This window comes from Spinacia oleracea, chromosome 1 (assembly GCF_020520425.1).
Source record: "Spinacia oleracea cultivar Varoflay chromosome 1, BTI_SOV_V1, whole genome shotgun sequence".
Classification (NCBI taxonomy): Eukaryota; Viridiplantae; Streptophyta; class Magnoliopsida; order Caryophyllales; family Amaranthaceae; genus Spinacia; species Spinacia oleracea.
This window is the reverse complement of record NC_079487.1, coordinates 27,984,237-28,007,406: the sequence shown is the minus strand read 5'-3', so window position 1 is coordinate 28,007,406 and position 23,170 is coordinate 27,984,237. Positions and strand designations below refer to the sequence as shown.

Below are 23,170 nucleotides of genomic sequence, written 5' to 3'. Positions count from 1 at the left end.
TTTTGAATTTGGAACTTGAAATTTGGACTAGAAAATCCGGCATTATGACGCCGTTGGATTGAATTTGAATTTCGAATTTGAAATTTGGACTAGAAAATCCGGCATTATGACGCTGTTGGATTGAATTTGAATTTGGAATCTGAAATTTGGACTAGAAAATCCGGCATTATGACGCCGTTGGATTGAATTTTGAATTTGGAATTTGAAATTAGGACTAGAAAATCCGGCATTATGACGCCGTTGGATTGAATTTTGAATTTGGAATTTGAAATTCGAACTAGAAAATCCGGAATTATGACGCTGTTGGATTGAACTTGAATTTGGCATTTGTGCATGAGGCGTGTTTAAGGGTTTTGAATCAAATGAGTGGCACTCCTAAAAGACTTTAAATCGGCAATTTTGGATGCATGAATTTTGAATTATGCTCCTAGGGGTTTGGTTTCCTAGTTGGAGGCTAATGGATTTGGCAAATCTAGAACTCGAGGTTAGTCATTCACGCGTGCAAAGACGCCCACACAATGCATAAATAGCACGTTGTCACACTAACATGGATATGAAATGCGACATGAAAAGTTATCAACCTAAGGTCGGTCTAAGTTTTGTATGATGTAAGTGGTCGGCTTTAGGTGTCAAAAGGGTACTTGACTAAGAAGCGGCTCCGGCAACAACTTGCACATCCACCTAAGGGACGTGTGTGTCGGCAGACGACCTCCATGCTTGACATCGGGAATGTCAAGAAAATGCCAAGTTTCGGTAGGCGCGGAAATGGTCATACACTTTGGTCAAGAACCGTATGGAGAGTCACCATTTCGTTGCCCCCGGGGCTAGCCCGAATGTAGAACACATCCGTATTGGGCAAGGTAAAAGTTCGTTTTGCACAAATATGGTTTTTGAAATATGCATGAAATGCCTGGAAATTGAAAATTGAAAATCGCATTCGAATAATGTATTTGAAAGGCTTGTTTTTCGACATTCGTTCTCAACGTTTGGGAGTGTCCTTCGAAATTCAAAAACAGAACTGACTCCCACTCGAAAACTTGAGCAGCATGGGCAACCAACCACTGGAAGCCACTGTGCTGGATGCAGGCAGTGGCGTCTAGCGCAGGGGCCAGCGCCTGGCGCCAGAGCTGGCATCCAGAACTTGTGCATGGCAGTGGCTTGTTGCTCAAAGCATGCTCGTATTATCGAATTTGAAATCAGAACTCCCCAGTGGAGTCGCCAGAATTGTAGGGGGTTTTTTCGTTCTCTTGATTTCCCCCTACGGAAAATAGGCTTCGAGTTTTGTATGTTTTTGGATTTCGAAGGAGTTGCCACTAAACAATTTTAAGGGTCCCGTTTCGAAAGACCAAAGTTGACTCTTTAGTGGATAAGACATTGAATTTTAGAAACGGATGGGTGAGATCCGGGCAAGGGAACGAGATGCTTATTCCGCGAGCCTTAAAAATTGTATCCGAATGCATGGCATAGAAAATTTTCGAATAACCCTAGTCATGACACTATGTGGGTTGAACTTAGAATATTAGCACATAGAATTTCTACTTGTATTGTGACCACTTCGCTTTAAAGTTAATTTAAGGGAACCTAAGACCGGTTTGTCCAAGAAATTATCTTTGTTAAGCGTGGTGTAACTTTGCATTTTGTTGTATTTAGCATGTGAGGTGATGAAAGCAATAAACAAGTAAAGCAACATCACAATAGAAAATAAATGCGTAATTAGTAAAGATACATCACCACCTAGAAAAGGACTAGGTGGAAACCACATTTGTAACACCCTAATAATTCCTTGCTTTTATAAAACCATTTTTCCAACTTAAAATAAAGGAATTACTAAAGTATTACCGCCACCGTGATAACGGCTAAGGCTAGTACCAGAATTACGCAGCGGAATTTAATGTCAACTAACTTTTAAAAACATAATAAATGAAATATCGAGGCCTTCTACAATTTGGAACCATGACAGCCCAAAAACCAAAGTATAAAAAGTTCAACAATTTCAAACATAATTAAAGTATAATTAAATAGTTCAAAATACAAAAACATGCAACTCTCTCGATCATCCCAAGCCACATGATTCCGATCAACCAACCTGCTATATTACTCTACTCCCCATCAATGCAAGTGCAAATGATAGATCATCATAGGGTCATTAAGACAAAGGCCATGACCAAAACACACAAAGCACGTAGTCAACAAAAGCTGAGTACTTACAAGAATAGAGTGAAATAAAACTAAAACATGCATCACTCACTAAGAACTAATCAACATACTAAAGCCATATAATAATTAACAACCAATCATGAATACAAGACTCGACTCATGACTCGATTTTTGACTCACAATTTAATTAGAATAAGTTTCGAACGGGCCAAAAGAATGTTCCATAAAGGAAAGGTGATGGGAGCCAACTATACACCAAATAATAAATAATAATATCGGGCCATACCGACGGAATTCCTGCGCATAATATAAATGAAACAACGTCTTGTATCATTAGTAGGAGTACGAGCTTTCCAGCAAGACTCCCCCCATTGTTCATACTCAAGGTATATACGTTCCAAGAGTTTTGAAGCTTGTTCAGGTTGCACTTTACGTTTATTAATATTTTATTAAAGGTGAACTCAAGACTCAACAATGTACACAATTAATAAACAACAACCAAACCAATCTTATTTTAATTCTTTAAGACTTGTGATCAACCAAGCAAGACTCTTTTGAAATTACTACCATGTTCCTCCTCACCAAAGTGAGATTCCACATCATGCCCATTAACATGAGGGTTGTGCTCTTGCACGACAAATCCTAATCATTTCATACAAAATATTCCCAACTGAACCATACATGTGCGGTGGCTTACGTGAGCTAACCCTTCACATGTGGTAAAATAAATAGTACAACGAAGTACGAATAATTGGCTCAAAGTATGCTAGACATCCCGTACAATAGCATACAAATAAATAATCCACCCCTTGCATGTGAAACAAACCATACATGCATAATTATTGAACAACATGATTGAAAATGAAATTCATGCGCAAGTGTGGCTCGCTGGGCCTAACGCATTGGTGCGTTGTTGCTTGGGCTTTGCGGTACGATCAATCGAGTGACAAGGGGTTTGTTGCTTGTTGGACTTGACGAGGTACGTATGGGAGCAAGCCCATGGCCTTGTCTTGACCCGATTGGTTCGTCTTAATTTTAATTTGAAATTTTCAGTTCGGAAATAATTTTAATTAATTTTAAAGTTAATAATTTAAATTGTTTTCTTGGGATTTAATTTTGAATATTATAATTATTATAAATTTAAATTTATCTAATTATTTTACTAAAATTAAACCTCGAATAATTTAAATTCATTTAATTCAACTGAAAAATAAATTAAATAAATGGATTCGATTATAATTTTATATGAGCTTTAAATTTTAATTATACTTATATGTTTCCGGTTAGACTAGAAATATATTTTTATGTTTAAAATTAGTAAAGCATATAAAGTTATTGGTTTAAGTGGGAGAAATTTTACTCATAAACTCTTGATTAGGTCTACGAATCCTTTAAGGTTAAACAACTTGATTAGAATTAATAAGGACTGAATAATTGGTAGATTATTGGTGCCCTTGATTAATTGCTGCAAATATTTAAGTGATGCATAAACGTGTTTTCCTAACCAGCTATGTGGGCCATTCATGATAATGAATGGGTGAATGGTATATATTGTATATGTGCTGTTTTGCAGGTTATGAAGTGACTAGTATAGCCCAAATAGGATAGAAAATATGGTCTGCGTACCATTAATTTGAATATAATTGGTCTAATGCACCAAATTTGTTTTTCAATTCAAATATGGTCTGCGTACCATCAAATAGTTGTAATTAGTTTAATTATAGCTGATCCTATTTGAAGAAAATGGCGCCTCCCACGGTGAAATTCAAGACGGAGTTTCCAATCCATTTTCAAGACGGACTTTGAAGTTGAAGCTTCAAGATGAAGTCGGGCCATACTAGATCACATTTATCTTATGCAGGCTTTAAGTTATTTATTGCTTTGAATATGTCTTAATTATGTATAAGATTATGGCTTGATTATGTTGCATGATTAAGGATTTTAGTTCACTTAAAATCTAACCAATATAGTAAGAGCCTTAAGTTCCAAACTTAAAAATTGAGTTAAAAGGTGCCATGCCAAAATAACACTTACTTGGATAACCTTTACATCAATCTAGTAATAGTTTTACGCTCAGCGAGGTGTTACTTATTGATCCTAAAGGGGTGAGGTACACAAACAATTGTGAGTACATGTTAGTTTTGGTGAAACTCAACGATATAAGTAAGGAGTCCTTTTATGTCGTGGCAAAATCGATAGGTTTACCTAATAATATCTTAGACGTACCTATCAACCAAGAGTAGTTTCTAGACTATTAGCAAAAGTCTTTTGCTTACCTAAAAGATTTTAGAATTTAGTCTATATACATAATGTGCTTAATTCTTCAATGGTTTTAGGGTCTTGGAATTATTTTATTCACACCTGCCGGAACAATAAAATCGAATAAAATGCCAATAACTTGTTTAAATTGTATGATTGCTTTAATTTCAAGTTATTACTCATGATAAATGTTTAGACTTTGCATGCTTCAATGTATGTTTTAATTATTGTTTATAATTAAATATCCTGCACTGCAATAAATCCTTTTAGAAAGGTAACAGTAAATTTCCTCGATTGGTAGTGAATCCAAGAACGATTCACGGAAATGAGAGAAAATGAGCAATTTAAAATGTACGTTTCTTTTAGCGACTTTTATGGTTGTTTTCGAGTATCAAAATCGAATGGCAAACCGATTGGTGCTTATGAATTCAAAATACAATGTAGTTTTGAGATCATAAAGCATTGAGTTTAAACGCTCAGCTTTACCAATGGTTAACAACCTAATATCTTTGTCCATTTAATTCTCTAATGAGTCTAGTCCTTAGACATTCAAATAGATCGATGCTTAGAGAACTTTAGAAGCTTCTGGTAAGATCATCTAGTTGAAACAGAATATTCAACATAAATGGTAAGAACTTTGTTGGAGTGACATTGGACATGTCTAAACAAAGTATAAAAGTCAACACTAGAGAATTCAATTCTTAAGGCTATTAGAAAGGGTACAAGGAATAGGAAAACAAAGGAACAAATGAAAGGAATTTACAATTCCATTTCTACCTATAAGTTTATGTTTAAAGAGAAGTGACCTAGAAATCAAACTTCCTTGGTATCATATACCGCTTGAGGTTCTTACTCCAGTAATAAGTCAAATAATGGAAGCTAGGCTACACTAATGGCCTACAAGTGGGAAATGAAGCATGGTAGTGCTACATTAGTTGTAGGGTCATCTAGTTTGTTTTAAGACCTTTCAAGGCTGGAACTCAATGGCTATTTTATTCCACAATCAGCATACCTAAATTTATGTTTTCAAACACAAAAAGACTCACATTCAAGAAAAACAAAAACAATGTTTGTTTGTTTATTTGAATGAAATGGTCAATTACGGGTTGAGTCAATATGCTTGATTAAAACAAACAACTCTTTAATAATAAAAACTTTACTGGGTTCAAATCAATCTCTTGATTTGAGTTCCACTAATCTTTGGCATTGTTGCTTAGACCATATCAACAAGTTAACATTTAAAGGATCTATTTTGATGGACTTTTGAAAGTTGATTGATTTCTAGATCATTCAAGACAAGCTAGTCTTACATGTTGAAAGTAACAAAAGATATGAACTATTGTTAGAACGCCTAGACAATAGAGTTCACAGCTAAAGAAAGATTTTATGACTTTATTATTTCACATGGACTTCAGTGAATATAGGTTTATTTACTCAAAGTGATATAAACCTGAATCTATTTGGCTAGTTCAAAGATTCAGAAGTATAAAATCCACTTGGCAAGGAATCATAAAGATCTAGGTCAGATCATGTTGATGATTACTTAAGTCAAGAATGATCATCAATGATTGTGTGTTCTAATTTTCACGATCTAGCTCCATACGATATGGCATATCTAATTCGGAAAGATCGAAGTCAATTGGTGCTTGATTCGATGAATGATGAATCATAAAGACTTTTCCTATAATTTCTAAAACAAAATGCTCAACTACCACCAAACTAAACCAAATTCGTCAAAACTATTGAAAAGTAATTTCAAGATATCTTTTCGATAATATATATCTAGAGAGTTGCCAAACTCAGTGGGAGCTTAGTGTTTGTTATTCGACAAAATAAGGCCCAAGTATATATATATGTTTCATTGTGATTTATTCAAATGAGACACAAAGGTATTGTTTATACCACAAATTTTTGAGAACATAATGTTTGTTTGCTCGAAATAATGTCCTTTTGGAGATTCGTTTCAAAAATGACAAGTGGGAGAAAATAGACCTCGAAAGTCTTCGAGGCGAACAACAAACATAAAACGGACATTCCGGAGGCTTTTTGAAGTTCTTTAGAAAATACGAACACGTATTATTTAAGGACTTTAGGAGTCGCTTTTAAAGATTAGACATCTCTTAGAAGACTTTACAAGTGCTTCAAGGAGAACAGAATATTCAAAGGACTTTCAAGTGGCTATTAATATTGTATTGTTTGATGTTCCATACCCAAGTAGGCATAGAGTTCAAGTCACTGAAACTATGAGATTCTTCTATTAGATAGTGAAGAAACATGGAGTTCAGGTCACTGAAGCTATGCGATTCTTCTATTAGTTAGCGAAAAAACCTACAACTTGCAGTCAAACTATTATCATGTAGGTTAATGAGTTTATGACTTGTAAGAGAGCAATGACTCAAATGTTTTAAATGGTTAGAGGCCATAAAACATATGATGACAAACTTGAAATTTTGTTGATTTGCAAGAATAGTTTCACACCTATTGGTTGCAAGTTTGTTTTAAGGATAAAAACCATCAAACATGAAATTGCGTTCACACACAAAGCTAGATTAGTTGCTAAAGGTTACAAGCAAATTCACGGTGTGGATTGTGTTGAAACCTCATGCAAAATCGTAATGCTTAAGTCTATAATTCAAGCAATGATTGCATATTGGTACATATGGCAATTGGATGACGAAACATCTTCCTCAATCAAATGTTGGAAGAAACTATGTACATGGAATGTCATAGGATTTGTGGATCCAAATAAAAACTTGAAAAGGAAAGCTAACTTATGAAATCTAAGTACAGATATAAGCAAGCAATTGGGAATTAGAATTGTATTTTAGTGAAGCTAATAAGTATTTTAGTTTCATAAAATAAACATGATTCTTATAGATATATAAGAAGTTTAGTGGGAGTACGTAAAACGTAATTGGTCCTATGTGTATCACACACATATCTCTCTATTGTGAAATAACATTCAAATGCTAATGACTTAGATTTGAAACTATTAATCAATGACGGACCAAGGCGAAACTTAGTGCATACTGGGTATTAAGATCCATTCACAAAGATCTTATAATATTGTTCTGGATTAAGTAATGGCATTTACTAAATCAAACACGAAAGACTCCATTGGAGATATTCGACCCATATGAATAAATATAAGTAAAAGATGTTTGAACTATGTATAAGCGTTTACTAAGTTAAACATCAAAGGATCTAAGTAAGATTCATAACCTATATTATATGTCAAAGAATTTAGCTGGATTTAGTATCTTCTGAAACTAGATCAGCTAAAGTTACATGAATAGAATTCAATTGGGAATTATTCTGCAAAAGAATTTATCATGTATGATATAATATAAGGATCGCCAAAAACGTATCGTATGACTTTAGGCATGACGAACCCATACCAATCTCTATTGATCTAAGTAAAGATCAACTAGATTGAGATCAAGAAAAACTTATGGTACTTGAAAAGGTACATAGGAATACTTCTTGACTCAAGGAAATAAAGATATGCTAAATATTGATGCTACACGCATAAACACTGGCAAAGGATCAAGCAAGATTCCTTTGGAGTTAACCATTGGCAAGGACGAGCTATAGAGCATCGTGTTTTGAAAATGGCAACATGGATTGGAGACCATGAGTTGTTGCGTGGGAAATTAAATATTAATTTCTATGTTCTAAGATACAGCTGGAAAGTCTTCCACATATCTGTGAACTGCTTGAATAAGTAAATCCAAACAAAGCATCACTAGCAACCTAAACAGTTAAAGTAAAAGTACTTATTGCCTAAGAAGCAATAAAACAGAGTTGTTTATATTAATGAGTTCTTCATTGAACTTGGGATGATCACATGTCTGTTGACTTAATGGTTCTTCATTGCAAAATGCGTAGAACCACTAATGTAGCAAGAAAGACTAGATCACAAAATAAACATACTCAAAAGATCTTATCATCATATCTTGAAGAACATTCGATGAAAAGGATATTAAGATTGGCAACGCATGATAACTAAACCTATGCAACAAGTGAGAAGCAACACTCACATTGTAGTACTGGAAATCAAGCATAGCTTTGAATTCCATGAACTGTTATAAAGATGGGTTTTAGGCCCATAGTTGTAAAACATAAGGGTTGAACATTTATCATATATGAAATGTATATTCATATTCTATTTAATCTTGGTTTAGTATTAAATGATGAGTCCCTTCAATTTGACAATATATTCAAGATAGACTGTCAGGACCAGTCCTGTGACTAAGAAATGTCTATCAAGTGAACTTGAATGTCAAAAGTTGAAAATGGTCCCTGGTTGGAGTTTTCTATAAAGATAGACGCATAGAAAACGTTAGACGACTAGAATGCAAGATGACTAGTAGTTCTGTTTCTTGAACTATGTGGACATGGCAATGTCATAATCATTTGCATAGATACTTACTTTGGGAAGACTAGTATCGGACAGACCTATGAAACTTTACTGTAAGAGATGAAAATCTGTCATAAGTAAATTTCATTAAAATTATTAGACACTAAATCCTCAATACATGAGTGATTTGAGATTACTTGTTTGAGAACTGCTTACTTTGACGTTGACCAACCGTCGCACCGTAAAAGGAGGCTATAAAGGCAACGCTCAGGTAATCACCTATCAAACGAAGTCTAGTCTCAAGATCGCTAGATTGGGATTGTCCTCATCGGGATGAGATGCTTAAAAGATGTACAAGGCCGCTCGGAGAGCTAGAAACTGTAAAATGCATGGCCGTGCTAGGATGAATCGTATTCTATGATTATCTGTTTATTTGATAAGTTGAACTCTGAAAGCGAGAAACACCTCTGGACGTAATAAGGATGACAACTCTTACCTTATGTTCAAGAGCAAGCATCGAGCTACAAAGGAATTAGGAAATGCACACTTGTCCTTAAGGACAAGTGGGAGACTGAAGGAAATAATGCCCTTGGTCCAAGTATGCATATAATGTTAAGTCTAATAAATGCGGTTCAGTATTAATTAACAAGTTAATAATTCAGTGAGATCAAGTGAGCTGAATGCCTAGCTAGAGGCCGCTTCAGTTCAAGTGGAATGAATATTATTAATCCACAACTTACTCTTGACTGAACCCGTAGGGTCACACAAATAGTACGTAAACGGATCAAGTATTTAATGGCATTAAATACTCCATCTATGGATATTCGGAATGGACGGGTCTTGGTTTCAGTGGGAGCTGAGATCGTCAAAGGCAAGTCAATGAATACTCCGGAAACGATGATATTGCCTGAAACGGAAATATGGATCGTATCGGAAATATAAATATTATTCAAGTCGTAGATGTTGCCGGAAATGGAAACATGGTACGTATCGGAAAATATTATCGGAAATGGAAATATTGCCGGAATCGAAAATATTACCGGAAACAGAAATATTGTCAGAATCGGAAATATTATCGGAATCTGAAAATAATTCCGGAAACGGAAACAGAATTATTAAATATTTGTTCGAAACGGAAATTTATTCCGGAATCGGAAATATTAAATATTGTTCGTATCGGAAATAAATTCCGGAATCGGGAATTTAATCGGAAGCGTATCGTACGAATTAGCATCGGACGAGGCCTGCCAGACGAAGGTCCAGCACGAAGCCGGGCCATCGCCCAGCAAACCACACGCATCAATTACACACAGCCAAGCCCTGCCAGGCCGAGCGCAAGGCCAGGCCCAGCAAGGCCTTGGCGCGCGCAGAGCAATATGGGCTGCGACATTTGGGCTGCAAGCGAGTGCAGCTCGCGTGTGCCGCAAGGCTTGCGCGGGTGGTGCTCGTGTTCGTGCTCGTGTACGGTTGTGTGCAATAAAAATCCTAAAGCTATTAGAATTTGTTCTATGATTAAATCCTAATCCTAGTAGATAGATTTTATTTAATAAGAGTCCTAACAGGATTCTAATTAAACTAAATTGGTATTCTAATAGGATTCTAAGTCCTTTTCCATAACTCTATAAATATGTGCCTAGGGTCACAAATTTATTGACGTAAGATTCAAGTATTCAAAGGTAAGATTTTCAAGCAAAAATCAGCCACAAACACTTGTCCTATTAGCCGAAATTTATAGAACCTTAAGGGCGATTCTAGTTGGTCAAGCTTAAGGCGGATCCGGACGTGCTGTGGACTATCTATGGAGGGACGACACTTGGAGTCCTAAAGACTTGTTCTTGTTCGGTTCGGGCGCAGCTAGGGAGGGCACGCTACAAAGTGTATGCATCTGAATTATGCTATATGATTATGTGTAAATAATATGTTTCCTGGCTTTATGGTTTTTTCCGCATAATTTATGTTTGTTCATATGTATCATAACCTAACATGGGGTTCATTACGAAATCATGTTGAACTTAAAAAAGCCGGATAGGCTGGTGCCTATAGGAATTCCTTCTGACGACCCATTGGCGGCAGAACGGGTCCACTTGCTAAGAGACTACGAAGATATATATTTGCATTCACTGTGGAAGAAATGCCAGGTATTGATCCAGTTGTTGCTGTTCACAAACTAAATGTGAACCCAAATGTTAAACCGGTTCGTCTGAAGAAAATAAATCATGGGGAAGCCAGAAATCAGGCGACAGCAGCAGTAGAAGTCAAGAAATTAATGGATGCGGGCTTTGTTCGGCAGAGCCAAAATCCAGATTGGGTAGCAAATGTAGTCCTCGTCCCTAAACCTACCGGCACTTGAAGAATGTGCGTCGATTACACAAATATAAATAGGGCATACCCCAAAGACAGTTTTCCGCTACCAAAAATTGGCCGCCTTGTTTATTCCACGGCAGGGCATGCTATGTTGAACTTTATGGATGCATACTCTGGCTTTCATCAGATACCACATTTGCCGAAAGACCAAGAGAAAACGTCGTATATCACTCAACAAGGATTGTATTTCTACAAGGTGATGTCGTTTGGACAAAAGAATGCACCGGCCATGTTTCAGCGACTAATTAACATTTTTTTCAGCAAACAGCTCGGCAAAAATATTGAGGCTTACATTGATGATATGATTTGTAAAAAGAAAAGAACGGGCGGCGCACCTGGCCTATCTAAGGGAAACATTTGAGACGATCCGACTTACAATATAAGGCTAAATATTAAAAAATGTGTTTTTGGAGTAACTACAGGGAAATTTCTGGGATTCTTGATCGATGAACGAGGAATAGAAGCAAACCTAGATAAAATACAGGCAGTAATAGACACGAGCTCGACAAAGACTGTCAAAGAGGTCCAACGGTTAACAGGGTGTTTGGCAGCATTAGGCAGATTCCTATCCAGGGCTGGAGATAAATGCCATTAATTTTTAAGATCAATCAAGAAGAAATCCAAGTTTGAATGGTCGACTGAGGCTGAGGCGACCTTTGTAAGGCTAAAAGACCACTTGCATACTATACCCCGTCTCGTCAGCCCTGTATAGGGAGAAGTCCTATACATGTACCTGGTAGTGTCAGAACACTCACTGAGTGCAATTCTCCTCACAGAAAGAGAAGGGGTTCAGATTCCCTTCTATTCTGTGAGTCATGTCTTATAGAATGCTAAGTTAAGGTATCTCACGGTAGAAAATTTTGGCTTGGCCTTGTTCCCGGCAAGCAAACAGCTACGTCCTTATTTTCTGTCCCACAGACTACTACTCTATACTGACCAGCCATTGGAACTGACGTTCACATAGCTAGAAGCAGCCGGGCGCATGCTGAATTGGGGTATTGAACTTAATGCATTCGATATCACTTATGAGCCAAGGGAAGCTATTAAAGGGTAGGCATTCGCTGGTTTTATTGTGGAAATGGAAAGGCCCACTTTCTCAAAAAATATGAAGACTTTATGGACGGTTTATGTGGACGGTTTGTCTACACATAATGGGTATGGGGCAGGAATAATCTGTCAGTCACCTGAGGGTGATACGTTCGAGTATGTTATGCGCTTTAATTTTCAAGCGTCCAACAATGAGGCTGAGTATGAAGCACTACTATATGGCATTAAAATGTGAAAAGCGGCAGGAGCTGAGGAGATTTTGGCGCTATCCGACTCTCAAGTGATTGTCAACCAAGTCAATAGAGACTATGAGGCAAGAGACCGTACAATGATTAAGTATATGAAGGCTGTTCACCAAGAAGTAGAGCACTTGAAGAGTTTCGAAGTAAGAAAGGTCCCTCGATCAGAGAACAGTCGGGATGGTGCCTTATCTAAGCTAGCCAGTTCAGCCTTCTGTGACACCCTACGTCACGTATTCTTGGAAGTGAAGGACTAGGAGAGAATTGAGCAGAATGAGGCGGCGGTTCTGGACAGAACGTCCACATGGATGGATGATATCATTAACTTCAAAATGAATGGTGTCCTGCCAGACGACCAAAAACAGGCGGCAAAACTCAAAAAGAAATGTTCTTGGTTCGAAATATGGTATGGTACACTATACAAAAAGTCTTACACCCGACCTCTTCTGCGGAGTGTGGCGCTTGAGAAGGGGCAAGAAATCCTAGAAGATCTTCACCAAGGACTGTGCAGTACACATATTGGGGGAAGGTCCTTGGATGAGAAAGCACTAAGAACCGACTACTATTGGTCTACCTTTAGAGAGGATGCACTTTCCTTGGTCCAAAGGTGTGACAAGTGCCAGCGCTTCGCTCATCTCATCCACCGGCCGATGCAAATTTTGACTACCACAATTAGTCCAGTTCCCTTTGCTAAATGGGCGTGGACCTGTTGGGCCCGTATACCGCGGAATCACGAAGGAGAGGTTATGTTATTGTTGCTGTTGATTACTTCACCAAGTGGGTAGAAGCGAAAGGGCTAAAAAACATCAAGACTTACGATGTGAAGGCATTCATCTGGAGAAACATCATCACTCGTTTTGGCGTACACCAGTCCATTATTTTTGACAATGGCCCTCAGTTTGAATCACCCAAATTTACAGAATGGTTAGCAGAGCATGGTATTGCTGGTCACTTTTCTTTAGTGGGACGTCCGCAGGCAAACGGGCAAGTGGAAGCCTCTAGCAAAATCATTTCTAAAGGAACGAAGAAGAAGATGGATGAAGCTAAAGGTTTATGGGCGGATGAGTTGCCAAATACTTTAGGGTCTATTCGCACAACAACTAAAAACTCTACTGGAGAGACTCCATTCTTACTAGCCTACGGGGTCGAAGATGTTCTCCCCATATAGATGGGTGAACCAACTCTCCGAGTCATGTTAGTATGAAGAAGACGCTAACTGGGAGATGATGAAAGCAGCTCTGGACCTTCTACCTGAAGTAAAAGGAAATGATGCCTTGAGGCAACAGTTATACAAGCTGCGCATGGCGCAAGAGTATAACAAATGAAGGAAATATGTCCTTCACCCAAGGTGCATTAAGTCTAATACCAAGGTTCAGATTAATTGCGAACAATTAATTCAGTGAGATCAAGTGATCGGAATAGCTAGCTGGAGCAATGCTTCCGATCAGTGAGTTCTAATGGATATTGAACTCACAACTTACTCTTGACTGAACCTACAAGGTCACACCAATGACACGTAACAGATCACCGGATTAAATGAATCGGAAGTTCATTTAATAGCTTTTTGGGATTTAAGTTGGAAACGTATTATACGATACGACCTTGCATCGGAATCGTATATCGTATCGCGAATATTCGTAAGCTAGACGAAACGAATAAATCGTATCGTACGACGGTGATTCGTCGTATACGAAACGATAAATAAATATATCGGAAATATATTTAATCGCGAATACAAGGAGTGGCCCACGAGCCGAGTGCACGAAGCACTCGAGGCCCATGGGCGCGCGCATAGGCGAGCAAGCAAAGCAACGCAGCAGCAGCAAGGCCCTTGTGGCGCAGAGCTGTGCGCGTGCATGCGGGCCGAGACCACGACACAGCAGCAGCGCGGCCCACGGCCCACTGGCTGTGCGTGTCCGTGTGTTTTGGCTTGCGGGCTTACTAGCCGGCCTTGCCTCTTGGCTTGGTCGGTTAGTAAGGTTATGTAAATAACCTTACAACCTAATTTCCAACTTAGTAGAATCACAATTCAGATTACACACAACCCTAGGAGAAAACAGAGAACCCTAATTCTCTCTGTGCCTCCATAGTGTGTTCATCCCAAAAGCAAATCTCTTGATAAATTGTCTAAGCTACGATTATCAAGACGGATCTGATCGTGTCGGTGAACCAAGTAGAGGAACGACAAGTGGAGTTCTTTGTTCGTGTTCGTTGACAGATTATTGTGGAAAACACGCTTCGAATGTAAGTTTGCTTAATCTGTGCTTTATACATGTTTCCTGGCTTTGGGGATTGTTCCGCACATGTTATTATGTTTAACTGTATTCCCCTACAGTGGTATCATGAGCCTTATGTATTCAAACATGAATTAGCATGATTATTATTGTTTTTGCATTGTCGAAATTTTTGGAATTTTTGTTGATTTTTCGGAATTTTTTTTCGAATTATGGGATTAATTGCGAAATTGGCAGTTCCGAAATCAAAAATATTCTCTTTTTCGATTTTTAAAACCCTAATCTGATAGAAAACAATTTTCTAAGGTCAACTCATGAGAATAGAATTGCGAAAACAGGCCTCGAAGTATCGTTATTTGGGCGTTTTTGTTAATTTTTCATTAAAAATTAAAAGTGTCGGACAGTAATTCAATTAAAAGGTCGACCTATACTACTCGGAATTGCTTGAAATTTTGACACAATGTTGCTGGGTACATGCTTGATCTATGGTAATAATTCTTCCTTTCCCCAATTCGTAAAATTTACAACCCTAATTTAATTTTAATAAATTTTGGTTTAATAATTCGGTTAATTGGGGAAGGGGGTATAATTTCATGGGTCAGTGGCTAATTTTAATAATTATTGGATTCAAATTTTGAATGGTTTCGTTAATTTTAATCGCACTTAAACCAAATTATTAATAATCTGAAATTTAATTGTTTATGAACAATATAAAGTCTCGGATTTTATTAATTAAAAGTTCAAACTTTAAAGTTGATTCGATCGTTCTTGAAAGTTTGAATATTGTTAGCCCTTGATTTATTAATTTTACGAAATTGGATTGTCGTTAAAGTTTATTAAATCGTTAAAAATCGTTCTTTTTCGAAAATTAAATCGTAACCTTTTTTGAAAAATAAAATTAATGCAAGTTCGTGAATTAAATTTAATTTTAATTAAGTTGGTCCATATTACGAACCAAAAACACGAACATGAGCATGGTGGAAGTATGACTCGTCGAGCCATACAAGGCCATTGTGCTCGCCGAGCCATGCGACACGGGCAGCAGCAGGAAGACTGCGTGCCTCGTGCGCGCTAGGCAAGGAAGGGGCAGGCGAGGAAGCTTGCGGGGCTGCGACGAAGCAAGGGCAAGCCTTGCGACGTCCAGCACACTCGATGCACAACACACGCAACGCAGGGGCAGCATGGCTGCGGGTACGCGGTGCGCATGCGGTGCTATGGGCCTGGGGCGCGCGGGCAATGCTCGTGTGCTCTTGGGCTTCACGCAAGGCGGGGCTGGGCGCAAGCCTAGCCCGATTTAGCAATTGGATTTTTTTTAAATCGTTTAATTCGTTGGGCTTCATATATTTGCATTAATTTGGGCTAACGGGATATTTAATTTAATATTTTATATGCTTGGACCGGGCCGCGAGTTTTAATTTAATATTTCATAATTAATTATCCGGAATAATTATTGGTTTGAGTGGGAGCCACTAAATGAAATTAAAATGAAATAATTACTTTAATTATTTCGTAGGTCGCATTATTTTAATTAAATTCATTTTAATTAGAATAAAGTCTAAGGATTAATAATTTGGAAATTGATTAATCTTATAAGACGCGTTTATGTGAACGTGAATTTTAATTAATTCACGTAAATACTTGCATATTAACATGGGCCATTCGTTTTAGCATACGAATGGGTGAATGCGTAGAATATATATTTTATAAAATGCAGGTACTCCAAGTGACTAGTATGGCCAATTTAGGATAGTTAAATACGGTCTGCGCACCGTTCTATCTTTGAATGTAAAGTTTTAAATATGGTCTGCGTACCATGGAAATTTTGATGTAATTTATTATTTTCAAGTATTTCTAAGTTTAGAACTTTAAGTTAGCATTTGAACGAAGATTCAAGACGATGCCAAGCTAACAAGGAGGTGATGAAGATTGGATGCTTCAAGACAAGAAGTTTTGGGCCATACTAGATCACCAATTATTTATGCAATTTAATATATATATTATGCGTGAATGTATGAATGTATGTATGCTTTGCATGAACAGGGTGTTTCCTATGAATCGATTAGTTTTAAGTTCACTAAATAATCGAACCAACATAGAAACAACTAGGTCCAAGTAATATTGAGTTTTAAAAATTTGCCTTCCAAATCAACACTTACAAAAATCTAGGGATCTAAGACAGTAGGTTTACGCTAAAGCGAGGTGCTATTTTAGTTGACTTAGGTGGTAAGGCGTCCTAAAGGAGCACGTTGATTGTGGTTACAACTCAAACAACAATGGCATTAAGTTGTGGCAATGGGATAAATTATGGCATTAATTTATTAACCAAGAGTAATTTGGAGATTACTAGCAATAGGTTTTGCTTACCTAAAATCTTAAACTACTTAAGACATGCTAAAGCTGCTTAAGGATTTAGGACTTTTGGGGTCTTGGAATCGTTTCATTCATTTTTGGACCATGTTTTTGCTTTTTGCATGAATGAAATGTTTTAATAGCTTTAATGATTGCATGTTTATTTGATTTTATTTCAAAGTTATTGAATTGTATGAATGGTTATTTATTGCAAATTCTTTTAGATTGTAGTAATCAATATGGCCGCGATCAAAACAAAACTCGAAGTAACTGAAATTCTGGATGTAAAATTGAACCTATCAAACTTTCTTGATTGGGAGAGGAAGCTTCGGCAAGTCCTCAGGTGGAACAACATTGAATATGTAGTTGACCATCCCATCCCCAGCTATTACTCAAAGGATATGACTCCAGAAAAGCACTGTACGTGGGCAAGCCACGTGTCGCTAGTGATGGATCTTATTCTTGGCTCTATCCCCAATGATTGGAGTGCAAGGTTCGTTGCATACGAGCCATGGGCACTCCTAAGGCATCTTAGGGATATATGTCGTGGTAGATTCCAACATGGTGGACAACATGTCGACCAAAGTGTTTTTGAATTGGTAGATTCATTTGAGGATCTAAAGCTTAACGCTCCACTGGGTTGTTGCTTTGACGTCGAAAGACAAAAAGCAAGGGAAAGGGTCATTGATCTTGAAATGACAGAACGGACGCCAATTAGAACTCATACAAAGAAAATGGTTGGGCTTCTCAACCGGCTTGAGTTACTTGGTGATCCATTCCCAGATTCTGCACTTGCAGGAATACTTTTGAATTCTCTTCACCCTGGTTATAAGAAATTCAAACTACTCTATTTCTCCAAGAAAAGGGAGAATACTCTTAGTGAACTAATTTACTTGCTTCATCAGTACGAATTTGACTTTGTAAGTGATAAGCAAGCATGGCTAAAAGTAAAGAGTAAGAAAATCATGAAAAAGGTTCCGAAGAAGATCCAACGCAAGGGTGCATCTCCATCTACTTCAGGAAGGCAAGTGGCGCCATCCAAGAAGAAGATGAAGAAGGATCGTTTTCCATCTACATCGCAATGCTTCAATTGTAATGAAATTGGTCATTACAAGCGAGATTGGCCCAAACTAAAGGAAGAGAAGAAGGACGGAAACGTTGCTTCTCCTTCAGGTATGTATGTATACATTGTAATATTGCTAATTCTACTTCTTGGGTATTAGATACTGGTTGTGGCTCACACTTATGTTCCAATTCACAGGGACTAAGGAGAAGTAGAAAGCTTGATAAAGGCGAGATGGATCTACGCGTGGGAAATGGAGCACGGATTGCTGCATTAGCCGTAGGATCTTATTTTATTTCTTTGCCTAGTGGGTGTGTTTTGGAACTAGAAAACTGGTACTATGTTACTAGTATCACCAGAAACATAATTTCCGTTTCAAGTTTGGATTCTAAAGGTTTTATTTTCAATTTAAAGACAATAGTGGTTCTTTTTCTTTGAATGGAATGTGTTATGGTTCAACACAACAAGAAAACGGTCTTTATGTGCTAGATACGAGCAAACACATTTATAACATAAATACCAAAAAGGCTAAAACTGGTGATTCGGATCTCACATTTCTGTGGCATTGTCGATTAGGCCATATAAACATAAAGCGCATGGAATTACTTCAACGGAAAGGAATTCTAGAATCATTCGACTTAGAGAAGATTGATCAATGCGAATCTTTTTTACTTGGCAAAATGACAAAGCAACCTTTCTCAAAGGTAGGAGAAAGAGCAAGCGAACTACTAGGGCTAATACATACGGACGTATGTGGGCCTATGAGTACGAAAGCTAGAGGTGAGTTCAGCTATTTCATAACGTTTACGGACGACTTCAGTAGATATGGCTATATTTACTTAATGAAGCACAAGTCTGAATCGTTTGAGAAATTCCGAGAATTTCAAAATGAAGTAGAGAATCAACATGACAAGAAAATCAAAGCTCTAAGATCGGATCGAGGAGGTCAATATCTTAGCCACGAGTTTGATGACCATCTAAAAGAATGCGGTATTCTTTCTGAATTGACTGCTCCGGGGACACCTCAATGGAATGGAGTGTCGGAACGGAGAAATAGGACCTTACTCGATATGGTCAGGTCAATGATGGGTCAGGCCGAACTTCCTTTACAGTTCTGGGGACATGCGTTGCAAACTGCAGCACTCACACTGAATCGTGCTCCGTCAAAAGCTGTTGAAAAGACTCCGTACGAATTATGGACTGGGAAACTTCCAAAGTTGTCTTTTCTGAAGATTTGGGGTTGCGAAGCATATGTCAAGCGATTATTTTCGGACAAGCTACAACCTAAATCTGACAAATGTTTCTTCGTTGGGTATCCAAAAGAAACTATGGGTATTATTCCTACAACAAGTCAGACAACAAGGTATTCGTTGCTCGTGACGGTGTTTTTTTGGAAAGAATTCATATTTCCAAATTGACAAGTGGGAGAATAATAGACCTCGAAGAGATTCGAGACGAACAACGAACTCAGAACTCTTTAGAAGTAGTTCAAGTTGATGAACCTCCAAGGTCTTTAGAAGAGCTATACGGACGCAAGCTTTCAAACCGACAGAGATGATTTCAGATCACAGTCTGGGTTTGTGTTCTGCCTCAACGGCGGAGCAGTAAGCTGGAAAAGTGCTAAGTAAAGCACTATTGCGGATTCTACAACTGAAGCCGAGTACATTGCTGCCTCAGAAGCAGCAAAGGAAGATGTTTGGATTCGGAAGTTCATCGAAGAACTTGGTGTTGTCCCCTCCATTAAAGGACCAGTGGCTTTGTATTGCGACAATAGCGGAGCCATTGCCCAGGCAAAGGAGCCTAGGAGCCACCAGAAGTCCAAGCACGTACTGCGGCGATTTCATATACTTCGAGAGATCGTTGAAAGAAAGGAAATCGAGATTTGCAAGGTTGGAACTGACGACAACGTCGCGGATCCATTGACTAAACCGTTGCCACAAGTGAAACACAACGCACATGTAGCAACCATGGGAATCAAGCATGTTGGAGAATGACTTTGATTTTCTAAGTATTGTTTTAGAACATCTGTTAGATCTATGTTTAAAACAATTGGTTTAACCATTTCATATTTATGAAATTTATTTATTTCATATTCATTTAATTGTGGTTTAGAATTAAATGATAAGTCCATGTGATTCAAATCATTCAAATGGGATGTCAAGATGGATTCTTTGACAAAGAAACACCCATAAGTGAACTTGAATATTGAAGTCACAAAGGATCCCTAATCCAGGTCATTGAAAGGTGGACGACCAATGACTAATGAAGATTAGATTACAAGTAGATTACTTAGTTCTGTTTCTTGAACTAGAGTGACTGGATGTCTGAATCTTTTGCATAGATACTTATTGGATCTTGTATCGGATTGACCATGAGAACGCTTTAAGAGATTAAAGTCATGTCATAGGTAGTTCTCATTAATGGTGATTAGAAACCGTTCCTCAGAACATGAGCGATTATGTCTGCTCGTTTGAGAATTAGTTCGCTTTGATACTAGCTAAACGTCGCACCGTAAAAGGAGGCTATTAAAGCAGTTATTGGGCGTACTATGAATCAAAGTGAGTGTTCATAGATTGCAAGAATGGATTGTCCTCCTATCTTTGATAGGATATGGTGTTGTTGTGTAACAAGGCCTCTCGGAGAGTTAGATACTGTAAAATGCATGGCCCTGCTCAGAATGGTTAGGCTTAACCTTCTGCAAAAGTTTGACAGTTGAACTCTGTAATCCGAGAAACACTTCTGGACCTAATAAGGATGGCTTGGATCTTACCTTATGTTCAGTAAGTAACACTAAGCGACAAAGGAATGTGGATGCACACTTGTCTGAATGACAAGTGGGAGATTGAAGGAAATATGTCCTTCACCCAAGGTGCATTAAGTCTAATACCAAGGTTCAGATTAATTGCGAACAATTAATTTAGTGAGATCAAGTGATCGGAACAGCTAGCTGGAGCAATGCTTCCGATCAGTGAGTTCTAATGGATATTGAACTCACTGAAGGAAATAATGCCCTTGGTCCAAGTATGCATTCTATGTTAAGTCTAATAAATGCGGTTCAGTATTAATTAACATGTTAATAATTCAGTGAGATCAAGTGAGCTGAATGCCTAGCTAGAGGCCGCTTCAGTTCAAGTGGAATTAATGACATTAATCCACAGCTTACTCTTGACTGAACCCGTAGGGTCACACAAATAGTACGTAAACGGTTCAAGTATTTAATGGCATTAAATACTCTATCTATGGATATTCGGAATCGACGGATCTTGGTTTCAGTGGGAGCTAAGATCGTCACAAGCAAGAAATGAATACTCCGGAAACGATGATATTGCCGGAAACGGAAATATGGATCGTATCGGAAATATAAATATTATCCAAGTCGTAGATGTTGCCGGAAACGGAAACATGGTACGTATCGGAAAATATTATCGGAAATGGAAATATTGCCGAAATCGGAAATATTGCCGGAAACGGAAATATTGTCAGAATCGGAAATATTATCGGAATCGGAAAATAATTCCGGAAACGGAAATATTAAATATTTGTTCGAAACGGAAATTAATTCCGGAATCGGAAATATTAAATATTGTTCGTATCGGAAATGAATTCCGGAATCGGGAATTTAATCGGAAGCGTATCGTACGAATTAGCATCGGATGAAGCCCGCTAGACGAAGGCCCAGCACGAAGTCAGGCCATCGCCCAACGAGCCGCACGCACCAACGCACGCCTCGACCAGGCCCAGCGCAACGCCAGGCCCAGCCAAGGGCGCACGCGCGCGAGAGCACATCAGCGTGGGCTGTGCGACTGTCGTGGGCCGCAAGGCTTGCGCGGGTGCACGGCTTGTGCAATGCTTGTGCGGGAAATCCTAATCCTATTAGAATTTGTGCAAAGATTAAAATCCTAATCCTATTAGATTTGTTTTGTTATTTAGAGTCCTAATAAAGTTCTAACTAGCAAATCCACATCCTAGTAGGATTACAAATCCTTTTCCATACTCCTATAAATAGGTGCCTAGGGTCACAATTTATGGGTACGATTGAAGTATTCAAAGGGTAAGTTTTTGAAATAAAATCAGCCATACACTTGCAATAATAACCGAAATTCCTAAGCACCTTAAGGGCGATTCTAGTTGGTCTAACTTGAGGCGGATCTGGACGTACTGTGGACTATCTACGGAGGGACGACATTTGGAGTCCTAAAGACTTGTTCTTGTTCGGTTCGGGCGCAGCTAGGGTAGGCACGCTACAACATGTATGCATCCATTCTATGCTAAATGATTATGTGTAAATAATATGCTTTCCTGGCTTTATGGTTTTTCCGCATGATTTATGAATTGTCATATGTATCATAACCTAACAGTGGTATCACGAGCCTCTTATTATTTTCATAATCTAAATTGCATAAACATGGTTAAATATTACAAATTTGCAAGAATTAAAAGAGGTGATTAATTTTCGTAATTGTTAATTAATTGCAAATTGCGTTTATTTAATTATACGTACGCAGTTTTTTCGGCAGTTTCTTCGTTACTCATCCAAATCGAGTGATTTTTGTGTCAATTCCGCATGTAAAAGGCATTCTAAATTTTTGACTATGACTTTTCGGAGGTTTTAGTTTTTCGAACGCAAAATTTCGTACATTTAAGATGTTAAGTTAAATATTTGCGATTCTTGTTGTTAAATCTTGAATTTTTGATTGACCTACTGTACATGTTTAACAAGTTTGAATGCCTAGCCTTGTTAATTATTCAATCTGATTTGTAATTATGATTAATTTGTTGAAAATTGGAATAATTTAGAATTAATTTGATTTTCATAATTAGTTATAATTTAATTAGATACCTATGATTAAAAACCACCATAAAAATTGTAAATTTAAGATAAATTTTAAATTTTTATGACCTAGATTTGAATCCATGTTAATCGGAAATCAATAAATTAATAAATTTTTGATTTTTCGCCCTAAAATTATGAAATTAATACGATTTATTAATTTGTCATTAATTTTGAAAATAAAATTTTTAATTTTTATGCGATTCGCTCATATAACTTGCACGCACAAAGCAATGGACGCTACGTGTTACCCTTAAGGGGTGTTGT

The 23,170-nt window shown here is 37.7% G+C and overlaps 1 protein-coding gene across 1 annotated transcript in view; it reads right to left on the bottom strand.

The window, feature by feature from the left end:
• Positions 1–1,890: 1,890 nt before the first annotated feature.
• LOC130466322 (uncharacterized) overlaps positions 1,891–23,170 on the bottom strand; it is a 37,916-nt gene continuing 16,636 nt past the window's right edge. The window contains exon 2 of the transcript XR_008926436.1: positions 1,891–2,099. The gene's annotated coding sequence lies outside the window, so the exon portion shown is untranslated. The remainder of the gene's footprint in view (positions 2,100–23,170) is intronic.